Source organism: Ranitomeya variabilis, chromosome 2, assembly GCF_051348905.1.
Source record: "Ranitomeya variabilis isolate aRanVar5 chromosome 2, aRanVar5.hap1, whole genome shotgun sequence".
NCBI lineage: Eukaryota > Metazoa > Chordata > Amphibia > Anura > Dendrobatidae > Ranitomeya > Ranitomeya variabilis.
This window is the reverse complement of record NC_135233.1, coordinates 956,454,957-956,468,408: the sequence shown is the minus strand read 5'-3', so window position 1 is coordinate 956,468,408 and position 13,452 is coordinate 956,454,957.

Genomic DNA, 13,452 nt, shown 5'->3' with positions numbered 1-13,452 from the left:
CACACTGGCCACCAATGATTTTTTTTTCTTTCAGGTAACAGGGGGGTCTACAACCACTCTGCATGCCAACTCTGAGGTAAAGATGGCATGCAGAATGGGATCGCTATTTTAGAATAACCTCTTTGGCGCTGATTGGTCAAAAACTATTGTTCAGCCAATCAGCATAACAGGGGTTAACCAGGAGAGGTGACGTCGCAATCACCCAACTCATTGTGACTGCTATGATTGGTGCTGTCTTAGACAGCACCGATCACAGCATGTCACATGGTTTTGTTTTTTTATCCAACTTTATTGTCAGATTGCTGTGATTGGCTGGTCAGAATTGAACAGCCATTCACAGTGATCACCGATGCGGGGGTGCAGTACAGAACCCCAGGGCGATGTGCAGAGGTGGCCTGCTTTCTAAGATAGCAGCCAGCTTAACTCGGTCACCATGAAATGCAGTGCAGTGACCAGAAATAGCAGCACCATATATACAGCGCATGTCGGTAAAGGGTTAACATAGTAAAAGCTGTGCTGCTGAGATAAGGGGTCATTAGACATGAAGATGAAGTAGAAGAGAGGTTTATATTTCCTACGCGTTTCAAAACTGGACTTCTTTAATAAAAACAAGAACCACAATGAGAGAACAAGACAGACAAAATGGGTTTATGTATATTACAAAATGGCACAAAAAGGAACGCCCACTGAGGGTCCGGGACCAGGAAGCAGCGCAGGTCAGGTGCGAATAGGCTGTTGTCCATGAACTCTTAGTATTCCACAAGCCTCCTTCGAATAAAAGCTGCTGAATTTTAATGTACGGGTGAGTGCCACAAATCAATTTATATACGCATTTTGCAACTTTTTTTAGACTTGTCATTTTCAAAAATAATTACTTCTGCTCAATGCAACTTATGGACAACTGTGGGAGTAGCACTTTGACTGTACCTTTTATCTTTACTCTTTACCTGAACTTTAGCTAAACATATTCCAGGGAGACAAGTGAATAATGACAAATATAAAGCTATAACCTCACAATTACTGGCTGAGCTGCGCTCCGTCTCAGCTCTAACCTGTAGCGTTTTCTCTAAGGAACCTTGTGTCCTCTGAAATATGTTCATACGATAGTAAACAGAGAGTAGAAAAGCATTGTTTGAGCGGAATCCAGGAGAAAAAAAAGATAGGAAAGGTTACTATATAAAGGAAAGCTAATTTTAGCCTTCAAGTTACTTTCTTATAATTACAAATTAGTTTTCCAATTGAATAAATGCTAAAGAAAGATACACAAATGGCATAGAAAAATATGACCTACAGTTTGTGAAATAACTAACATATTCATAATGACTGATGAATGGATTCATGAATAGAGATGAGCAAACATCATCAGCTCTCTCCTTATTTGGCAAGCTACAGCGCTTACCAAAGAAGCTGCATTGTGATCCCGGCAAAAGTTTGCTGAAGTGTACGTGCCCCAAAGGGACATCTGCGTAGATGAGTCCTTGGTTCATTTTAAGGGAAGGTTTGGATTCTGTCAGTACCTCCCCAGCAAGAGGGCCAGGTACGGAATAAAACTCTAAAAGCTGCGTAAGAGTACCTCAGGGTACACCTACAGCTTTAGTGTGTACGAAGGAAAGTACATCAGAATTGAACCCCCTGAGTGTCCCCCTGCCCTGGGAGGGAGTGGGAAAAGTGGGATTTGGTGCACCCACTGCTGGATAAATGTTATCACCTCTACACCGATAACTTTTATTCCAGCATCCCACTCTTCAGATCCCTCTCTGCATGAGGTACTGCAGCCTGCGGTACTGTCCACAAAAATCAGAGAGGCCTCCTGAAAACGCTACTTGGGCAGATGCTCAGAAGGGGTGACAGCCGAGCCCAATGTAGCAACCACACCTGCTGGTCGTCAAGTACAAGGACAAGATGGATGTCATTCTCTTGACCACCATACATGGTGATGGCAGCGCCCTCGGCACTGTACAAGGTACCTCTACAAAGGTGAGCTAACCGGACTGTGTACTGGGGTACAACAAAAACATGGGGCATTGATCTCTCTGATCAACTCCTCCAACTGTAAAGTGCTTTGAGAAAGGCCAGGGTGTGGTACAAAAAGCTGGCTGTGCACATTGTACAACTGGCAACGCTCAACACTTTCCTGCTGTCCCGATGTGCATGCCACACCAATATGTCATACCTTCAGTTCCAGCAGGTAGTGGTTAAGGCCCTGATATTTGGCACTCAGGAAGGAGCGGGCCCCAGTACTTTCGGAACTGAAGGTGCTGTTATGAACTGGTGGTTTAGGAGCAACATGGGACGAGCTCTGGAGGAGGTGGTACCTGTACTAACCGCATTTCCTGAGCTTATCACAACACTAGAAGTAGCCGTGGGATGTTCCTGTCACTCCCTAGACACCTCGTCACAGCCGGAGGACTAACTACCCTGTCATGATTCTCAATGGCGAGAGAACATAGCCCAGCATATATGAGAACTAGCTCTTGGAAGATGGAAACTATACTGACCATGAACTAAACCTGCCGCACAACTAGAAGTGGCCGGGTAGCATGCCTACGTTTTTTAACCCTAGATGCCCAGCGCCAGCCGGAGAACTACCTAATCCTAGCAGAGGAAAAGACAGTCCTGGCTCACCTCTAGAGAAATTTTCCCAAAAGGCAGACAGAGGCCCCCACATATATTGGCGGTGATTTCAGATGAAATGACAAACGTAGTATGAAAATAGGATTAGCAAAATCGAGGTCCGCTTTCTAGATAGCAGGAAGACAGAAAGGACACTTTCATGGTCAGCAGAAAACCCTATCAAAACACCATCCAGAAATTCCTTTAAGACTCTAGCATTAACTCATAACACCAGAGTGGCAATTTCCGATCACAAGAGCTTTCCAGACACAGTAACGAAACAGCAGCTGTGAACAGGAACAAAATGCAAAAACACAAAAGGACAAAAGTCCAACTTAGCTGGGAGTTGTCTAGTAGCAGGAACAAGCACAGAAGGCTTCTGATTACATTGTTGACCGGCAAGAAACTGACAGAGGAGCAAGGTTATATAGCGACTCCCACATCCTGATAGGAGCAGGTGAACAGAGGGGATGATGCACACAAGTTCAATTCCACAAGTGGCCACCGGGGGAGCCCAGAATCCAATTTCACAACAGTACCCCCCCCTCAAGGAGGGGGCACCGAACCCTCACCAGAACCACCAGGGCGATCAGGATGAGCCCTATGAAAGGCACGGACAAGATCGGAGGCATGAACATCAGAGGCAGTGACCCAAGAATTATCCTCCTGACCGTATCCCTTCCATTTGACCAGATACTGGAGTCTCCGTCTGGAAACACGAGAGTCTAAGATCTTTTCCACAACGTACTCCAACTCACCCTCAACCAACAGCGGAGCAGGAGGCTCAACGGAAGGCACAACCGGTACCTCATACCTGCGCAACAATGACCGATGAAAAACATTATGAATCGAAAAGGATGCAGGGAGGTCCAAACGGAAGGACACAGGGTTAAGAATCTCCAATATCTTGTACGGGCCGATGAACCGAGGCTTAAACTTAGGAGAAGAAACCCTCATAGGGACAAAACGAGAAGACAACCACACCAAGTCCCCAACACAAAGCCGAGGACCAACACGACGACGGCGGTTGGCAAAAAGCTGAGTCTTCTCCTGGGACAACTTCAAATTGTCCACCACCTGCCCCCAAATCTGATGCAACCTCTCCACCACAGCATCCACTCCAGGACAATCCGAAGATTCCACTTGACCGGAGGAAAATCGAGGATGAAACCCCAAATTACAGAAAAACGGGGACACCAAGGTGGCAGAGCTGGCCCGATTATTGAGGGCGAACTCCGCCAAAGGCAAAAAAGCAACCCAATCATCCTGATCTGCAGACACAAAACACCTCAAATATGTCTCCAAGGTCTGATTAGTCCGCTCGGTCTGGCCATTAGTCTGAGGATGGAAAGCAGACGAAAAAGACAAATCTATGCCCATCCTAGCACAGAATGCCCGCCAAAATCTAGACACGAATTGGGTCCCTCTGTCAGAAACGATATTCTCAGGAATACCATGCAAACGAACAACATTTTGAAAAAACAGAGGAACCAACTCGGAAGAAGAAGGCAACTTAGGCAAGGGAACCAGATGGACCATCTTAGAGAAACGGTCACACACCACCCAGATGACAGACATCTTCTGAGAAACAGGCAGATCTGAAATAAAATCCATCGAGATGTGCGTCCAAGGCCTCTTCGGGATAGGCAAGGGCAACAACAATCCACTAGCCCGAGAACAACAAGGCTTGGCCCGAGCACAAACGTCACAAGACTGCACAAAGCCTCGCACATCTCGTGACAGGGAAGGCCACCAGAAGGACCTTGCCACCAAATCCCTGGTACCAAAGATTCCAGGATGACCTGCCAACGCAGAAGAATGAACCTCAGAGATGACTCTACTGGTCCAATCATCAGGAACAAACAGTCTACCAGGTGGGCAACGATCAGGTCTATCCGCCTGAAACTCCTGCAAGGCCCGCCGCAGGTCTGGAGAAACGGCAGACAATATCACTCCATCTTTAAGGATACCTGTGGGCTCAGAATTACCAGGGGAGTCAGGCTCAAAACTCCTAGAAAGGGCATCCGCCTTAACATTCTTAGAACCCGGTAGGTACGACACCACAAAATTAAACCGAGAGAAAAACAATGACCAGCGCGCCTGTCTAGGATTCAGGCGCCTGGCAGACTCAAGGTAAATTAAATTTTTGTGGTCAGTCAATACCACCACCTGATGTCTGGCCCCCTCAAGCCAGTGACGCCACTCCTCAAAAGCCCACTTCATGGCCAAAAGCTCCCGATTCCCAATATCATAATTCCGCTCGGCGGGCGAAAGTTTACGGGAAAAAAAAAGCACAAGGTCTCATCACGGAGCAGTCGGAACTTCTCTGCGACAACACCGCCCCAGCTCCGATTTCAGAAGCGTCGACCTCAACCTGAAAAGGAAGAGCAACATCAGGCTGACGCAACACTGGGGCGGAAGAAAAGCGGCGCTTGAGCTCCCGAAAGGCCTCCACAGCATCAGGGGACCAATCAGCAACATCAGCACCCTTCTTAGTCAAATCAGTCAATGGTTTTACAACATCAGAAAAACCAGCAATAAATCGACGATAAAAGTTAGCAAAGCCCAAAAATTTCTGAAGACTCTTAAGAGAAGAGGGTTGCGTCCAATCACCAATAGCCTGAACCTTGACAGGATCCATCTCGATGGAAGAGGGGGAAAAAATGTATCCCAAGAAAGAAATCTTTTGAACCCCAAAAACACACTTAGAACCCTTCACACACAAGAAATTAGACCGCAAAACCTGAAAAACCCTCCTGACCTGCTGGACATGAGAGTCCCAGTCATCCGAAAAAATCAGAATATCATCCAGATACACAATCATAAATTTATCCAAATAATCGCGGAAAATGTCATGCATAAAGGACTGGAAGACTGAAGGGGCATTGGAAAGACCAAAAGGCATCACCAAATACTCAAAATGGCCCTCGGGCGTATTAAATGCGGTTTTCCACTCATCCCCCTGCTTGATTCGCACCAAATTATACGCCCCACGGAGATCAATCTTAGAGAACCACTTGGCCCCCTTTATACGAGCAAACAAATCAGTAAGCAGTGGTAACGGATATTGATATTTAACCGTGATTTTATTCAAAAGTCGATAATCAATACACGGCCTCAAAGAGCCGTCTTTCTTAGACACAAAGAAAAAACCGGCTCCTAAGGGAGATGACGAAGGACAAATATGTCCCTTTTCCAAGGACTCCTTTATATATTCTCGCATAGCAGCGTGTTCAGGCACAGACAGATTAAATAAACGACCCTTAGGGTATTTACTACCCGGAATCAAGTCTATGGCACAATCGCACTCCCGGTGCGGAGGTAGTGAACCAACCTTGGGTTCTTCAAAAACGTCACGAAAGTCAGACAAGAATTCAGGAATCTCAGAGGGAATAGATGATGAAATGGAAACCAAAGGTACGTCCCCATGAATTCCTTTACATCCCCAGCTTAACACAGACATAGCTCTCCAGTCGAGGACTGGGTTATGAGATTGCAGCCATGGCAATCCCAGCACCAAAACATCATGTAGATTATACAGCACCAGAAAGCGAATAACCTCCTGGTGATCCGGATTAACACGCATAGTCACTTGTGTCCAGTATTGTGGTTTATTACTAGCCAATGGGGTGGAGTCAATCCCTTTCAGAGGTATCGGAGCCTCCAGTGGCTCCAAATCATACCCACAGCGTTTGGCAAAGGACCAATCCATAAGACTCAAAGCAGCGCCAGAGTCGACATAGGCGTCCGCGGTAATAGATGACAAAGAACAAATCAGGGTCACAGATAGAATAAACTTAGACTGTAAAGTGCTAATTGAAACAGACTTGTCAGGCTTCTTAGTACGCTTAAAGCATGCTGATATAACATGAGTTGAATCACCACGATAGAAGCACAACCCATTTTTTCGTCTAAAATTCTGCCGCTCGCCTCTGGACAGAATTCTATCACATTGCATATTTTCTGGCGTTTTCTCAGTAGACACCGCCAAATGGTGCACAGGTTTGCGCTCCCGCAGACGCCTATCGATCTGAATAGCCATCGTCATGGACTCATTCAGACTCGCAGGCACAGGGAACCCCACCATAACATCCTTAATGGCATCAGAGAGACCTTCTCTGAAAATCGCCGCCAGGGCGCACTCATTCCACTGAGTAAGCACAGACCATTTGCGGAATTTTTGGCAGTATATTTCAGCTTCATCTTGCCCCTGAGACAAGGACATCAAGGCCTTTTCCGCCTGAAGCTCTAAATGAGGTTCCTCATAAAGCAACCCTAAGGCCAGAAAAAACGCATCCACATTGAGCAACGCAGGATCCCCTGGTGCCAATGCAAAAGCCCAGTCTTGAGGGTCGCCCCGGAGCAAGGAAATTACAATCCTGACCTGCTGTGCAGGGTCTCCGGCAGAGCGAGACTTCAGGGACAAAAACAATTTGCAATTATTTTTAAAATTTTGAAAGTGAGATCTATTCCCCGAGAAGAATTCAGGCAAAGGAATTCTAGGCTCAGACATAGGTGCATGAACAACAAAATCTTGCAAATTTTGTACCTTTGTGGCGAGATTATTCAAACCTGTAGCTACACTCTGAAGATCCATTTGAAACAGGTGAACACAGAGCCATTCAAGGATTAGAAGGAGAGAAAGAGAGGAAGGCTGCAGTATAGGCAGACTAGCAAGTGATTCAATTAAGAGCACACTCAGAACTAGAGGAAAAAAAAAAAAAATTGTAGCAGACTTCTTTTTTCTCTCCTTTCTCAGCCAGTAATTTAACCCTTTTTTGGGCCGGTCAAACTGTCATGATTCTCAATGGCGAGAGAACATAGCCCAGCATATATGAGAACTAGCTCTTGGAAGATGGAAACTATACTGACCATGAACTAAACCTGCCGCACAACTAGAAGTGGCCGGGTAGCATGCCTACGTTTTTTAACCCTAGATGCCCAGCACCAGCCGGAGAACTACCTAATCCTAGCAGAGGAAAAGACAGTCCTGGCTCACCTCTAGAGAAATTTTCCCAAAAGGCAGACAGAGGCCCCCACATATATTGGCGGTGATTTCAGATGAAATGACAAACGTAGTATGAAAATAGGATTAGCAAAATCGAGGTCCGCTTTCTAGATAGCAGGAAGACAGAAAGGACACTTTCATGGTCAGCAGAAAACCCTATCAAAACACCATCCAGAAATTCCTTTAAGACTCTAGCATTAACTCATAACACCAGAGTGGCAATTTCCGATCACAAGAGCTTTCCAGACACAGTAACGAAACAGCAGCTGTGAACAGGAACAAAATGCAAAAACACAAAAGGACAAAAGTCCAACTTAGCTGGGAGTTGTCTAGTAGCAGGAACAAGCACAGAAGGCTTCTGATTACATTGTTGACCGGCAAGAAACTGACAGAGGAGCAAGGTTATATAGCGACTCCCACATCCTGATAGGAGCAGGTGAACAGAGGGGATGATGCACACAAGTTCAATTCCACAAGTGGCCACCGGGGGAGCCCAGAATCCAATTTCACAACACTACCCCTAAAGATGGAAACAGGAAAGCTATCTTGCCTCAGAGAGAATCCCCAAGGAAAGGCAGCCCCCCCACAAATATTGACTGTGAGTGGAGAGGGAAATGACATACGCAGAATGAAATCAGAATGTAGCAAAGGAGGCCAGTCTAGCTATATAGATAGAACAGGACAGAATACTATGCGGTCAGTATAAAAAAACTAGAAAAATCCACCACAGAGTTTACAAAAATCTCCACACCTGACTAAAGGTGTGGAGGGTAAATCTGCTTCCCAGAGCTTCCAGCTTAACTGAATAAATCCATATTGACAAGCTGGACAAGAAAAAACATAGAAAGAGCTGAACGATAAAGTCCACAATATGTGGACAGCAAAAGAACAAGCAAGGACTTATCTTTGCTGAACTGGTCAGAATATCAGGGAAATCCAAGCAGAGATGTGAATCCAACCAGGAACCATTGACAACTGGCCCAGGCTGAAGGATAGAGCCAGGATAAATAGCCGAGCCAGATAGACGATCAGTGGAAGCAGCTGCGACTGCTAAATCCAAGGAGCAGCAGTTCCACTCAAACCACCGGAGGGAGCCCAAGAGCAGAACTCACAAAAGTGCCACTTACAACCACTGGAGGGAGCCCAAGAGCGGAATTCACAACAGTACCCCCCCTTGAGGGGTCACCGAACCCTCACCAGAGCCCCCAGGCCGATCAGGGTGAGCCAAGTGATAGGCACGAACCAAATCGGCAGCATGGACATCGGAGGCAACAACCCAAGAATTATCCTCCTGGCCATAACCCTTCCACTTGACAAGATACTGAAGCCTCCGCCTCGAAAAACGAGAATCCAAAATTTTCTCCACCAAATATTCCAACTCCCCCTCAACCAACACCGGGGCAGGAAGATCAACCGAGGGAACAACGGGCACCACATATCTCCGCAACAAAGATCTATGGAAAACATTATGGATGGCAAAAGAGGCTGGAAGGGCCAAACGAAAAGACACCGGATTGATAATCTCAGAAATCTTATAAGAACCAATAAACCGAGGCTTGAACTTAGGAGAAGAAACCTTCATAGGAACATGACGAGAAGATAACCAGACTAAATCCCCCACCCGAAGCCGGGGACCAACACACCGACGGCGGTTAGCAAAACGTTGAGCCTTTTCCTGAGACAACGTCAAATTGTCTACCACATGAGTCCAAATCTGCTGTAACCTGTCCACCACAGAATCCACACCAGGACAATCAGAAGGCTCAACCTGCCCCGAAGAAAAACGAGGATGAAAACCAAAATTACAAAAGAAAGGCGAAACCAAAGTAGCCGAACTAGCCCGATTATTAAGGGCAAACTCGGCCAACGGCAAGAAAGCCACCCAATCATCCTGATCAGCAGACACAAAGCATCTCAAATAGGTTTCCAAGGTCTGATTAGTTCACTCAGTTTGGCCATTTGTCTGAGGATGGAACGCCGAAGAAAAAGACAAATCAATGCCCATCCTAGCACAAAAGGCCCGCCAAAACCTAGAAACAAACTGGGAACCTCTGTCAGACACAATATTCTCCGGAATGCCATGCAAACAAACCACATGCTGAAAAAACAATGGAACCAAATCAGAGGAGGAAGGCAATTTAGGCAAAGGTACCAAATGGACCATTTTAGAGAACCGGTCACAAACCACCCAGATAACAGACATCTTCTGGGAAACAGGAAGATCCGAAATAAAATCCATGGAAATATGCGTCCAGGGCCTCTCAGGGACCGGCAAAGGCAAAAGCAACCCACTAGCGCGGGAACAGCAAGGCTTGGCCCGGGCACAAGTCCCACAGGACTGCACAAAAGAACGCACATCCCGCGACAAGGAAGGCCACCAAAAGGACCTAGCAACCAAATCTCTGGTACCAAAAATCCCAGGATGACCAGCCAACACTGAAGAATGAACCTCAGAAATTACCTTACTAGTCCATCTATCAGGAAAAAACAGCTTCCCCACAGGACAGCGGTCAGGTTTATCAGCCTGAAATTCCTGAAGCACCCGCCGCAAATCAGGGGAGATGGCAGAAAGAATCACCCCTTCCTTAAGAATGCCAACCGGCTCAAGGACTCCAGGAGAATCAGGCAAAAAACTCCTAGAGAGGGCATCAGCCTTAACATTCTTAGATCCCGGAAGATACGAGACCACAAAATCAAAACGGGAGAAAAACAGGGACCATCGAGCCTGTCTAGGGTTCAGCCGCTTGGCCGGCTCGAGGTAAATCAGATTCTTATGATCGGTCAAGACCACAACGCGGTGCTTGGCTCCCTCAAGCCAATGTCACCACTCCTCAAATGCCCACTTCATAGCCAACAACTCCCGATTGCCAACGTCATAATTGCGCTCCGCAGGCAAAAAAACTTTCTGGAAAAAAAGGCACACGGTTTCATCAAAGAACCATCAGAATTCCTCTGAGACAAAACGGCCCCTGCCCCAATCTCAGAAGCGTCAACCTCAACCTGAAAAGGAAGAGAAACATCCGGCTGATGCAACACAGGGGCAGAAGTAAATCGGCGTTTAAGCTCCTGAAAGGCCTCAACCGCCGCAGAGGACCAATTCGTCACATCAGCGCCTTTCTTCGTCAAATCGGTCAGGGGCTTAACCACACTGGAAAAGTTGGCAATGAAACGGCGATAAAAATTAGCAAAGCCCCAAAATTTCTGAAGGCTCTTCACCGATGTGGGTTGAATCCAGTCATAAATGGCTTGGACCTTAACAGGATCCATTTCTATAGACGAGGGAGAAAAAATAAAACCCAAAAAAGAGACCTTCTGAACTCCAAATAGGCACTTAGACCCCTTCACAAATAAAGCATTATCACGAAGGATCTGGAATACCATCCTGACCTGCTTCACATGAGACTCCCAATCATCGGAAAAAATCAGAATATCATCCAAATACACAATCATGAATTTATCAAGATAATTGCGGAAAATATCATGCATGAAGGACTGAAATAAAGAAGGAGCATTAGAAAGCCCGAAAGGCATCACAAGGTATTCAAAATGGCCTTCGGGCGTATTAAATGCAGTTTTCCATTCGTCACCCTGTTTAATACGAACAAGATTATATGCCCCTCGAAGGTCAATCTTAGTAAACCAACTAGCCCCCTTAATCCGAGCAAACAAATCAGAAAGCAAAGGTAAAGGGTATTGGAATTTGACCGTGATCTTATTAAGAAGGCGATAATCAATACAGGGTCTCAAGGAGCCATCCTTCTTGGCAACAAAAAAGAATCCCGCTCCCAATGGTGACGAAGACGGCCGAATATGCCCCTTTTCCAAAGACTCCTTGACATAACTCCGCATGGCGGCATGCTCTGGCACAGACAGATTGAAAAGTTGGCCCTTAGGGAACTTACAGCCAGGAATCAAGTTAATAGCACAATCACAGTCCCTATGTGGAGGAAGGGAACTGGACTTGGGCTCGTCAAATACATCCTGGAAATCCAACAAAAACTCAGGGACTTCAGAAGAGGGGGAAGAGGAAATTGACATCAAAGGAACGTCACAATGTACCCCTTGACAACCCCAACTAGTCACAGACATAGATTTCCAATCCAGCACCAGATTATGTTCCTGTAACCATGGAATACCCAGTACAACAACATCATGCAAGTTATGCAACACCAGAAAACGGCAATCTTCCTGATGTGCTGGAGCCATACACATGGTCAGCTGAGTCCAATACTGAGGTTTATTCTTGGCCAATGGTGTAGCATCAATGCCCCTCAAAGGAATAGGGCTCTGCAAAGGCTGCAAGGAAAAACCACAGCGCCTGGCGAATTCCAAGTCCATTAAGTTCAGGGCAGTTCCTGAATCCACAAATGCCATGACAGAAAAGGACAATAATGAGCAAATCAGGGTCACAGATAAGAGAAATTTAGGCTGTACAGTACTGATGGTAACAGACCTAGCGACCCTCTTAGTATGCTTAGGGCAATCAGAAATAACATGAGCAGAATCACCACAGTAAAAACACAGCTTATTCTGACGTCTGAATCCCTGCTGTTCTGCTCTAGTCAAAATCCTATCACATTGCATAGGCTCAGGACTCCGCTCAGAGGACACTGCCATATGGTGCACAACTTTGCACTCGCGCAGGCGCCGATCAATCTGAATGGCTAGAGACATAGATTCGCTCAAACCAGCGGGCGTGGGGAACCCCACCATAACATCTTTAAGGGCTTCAGAAAGACCCTTTCTGAAAATTGCTGCCAGAGCATCCTCATTCCATTTAGTGAGCACAGACCATTTTCTAAATTTCTGGCAGTATAATTCTGCCGCTTCCTGACCCTGACATAGGGCCAACAAGGTTTTTTCTGCATGATCCACAGAATTAGGTTCGTCATACAATAATCCGAGCGCTTGAAAAAATGCGTCTACATTAAGCAATGCCGGATTCCCTGATTCAAGGGAGAATGCCCAGTCCTGAGGGTCACCACGCAGCAGAGAGATGACAATCAACCTGCTGAATGGGATCACCAGAGGAATGGGGTTTCAAAGCAAAAAACAATTTGCAGTTATTTTTAAAGTTCAAAAACTTAGATCTGTCCCCAAAAAACAAATCAGGAGTAGGAATTTTAGGCTCTAAAGCCGGAGTCTGGACAACATAACCTTGGATACTCTGTACTCTTGCAGCAAGTTGATCCACACGAGAAAACAAACCCTGAACATCCATGCCAGCGCCAAAATCCTGAACCTCCCAGAGATTAAGGGAAAAAAAAAGGACAAAGCAGACTGAAAAAAAAAAAATGGCTCAGAACTTTTTTTTCCTTCTTTTGAGATGCATTTAATTCATTTTTGGCCAGTTGTACTGTTATGAACTGGTGGTTTAGGAGCAACATGGGACGAGCTCTGGAGGAGGTGGTACCTGTACTAATCGCAGTTCCTGAGCTTATCATAACACTAGAAGTAGCCGTGGGATGTTCCTGTCACTCCCTAGACACCTCGTCACAGCCAGAGGACTAACTACCCCTAAAGATGGAAACAGGAAATCTATCTTGCCTCAGAGAAAATCAGCAGCCCCCCACAAATATTGACTGTGAGTGGAGAGGGAAATGACATACGCAGAATGAAATCAGAATGTAGCAAAGGAGGCCAGTCTAGCTATATAGATAGAACAGGACAGAATACTGTGCGGTCAGTATAAAAAAACTAGAAAAATCCACCACAGAGTTTACAAAAATCTCCACACCTGACTAAAGGTGTGGAGGGTAAATCTGCTTCCCAGAGCTTCCAGCTTAACTGAATAAATCCATATTGACAAGCTGGACAAGAAAAAACATAGA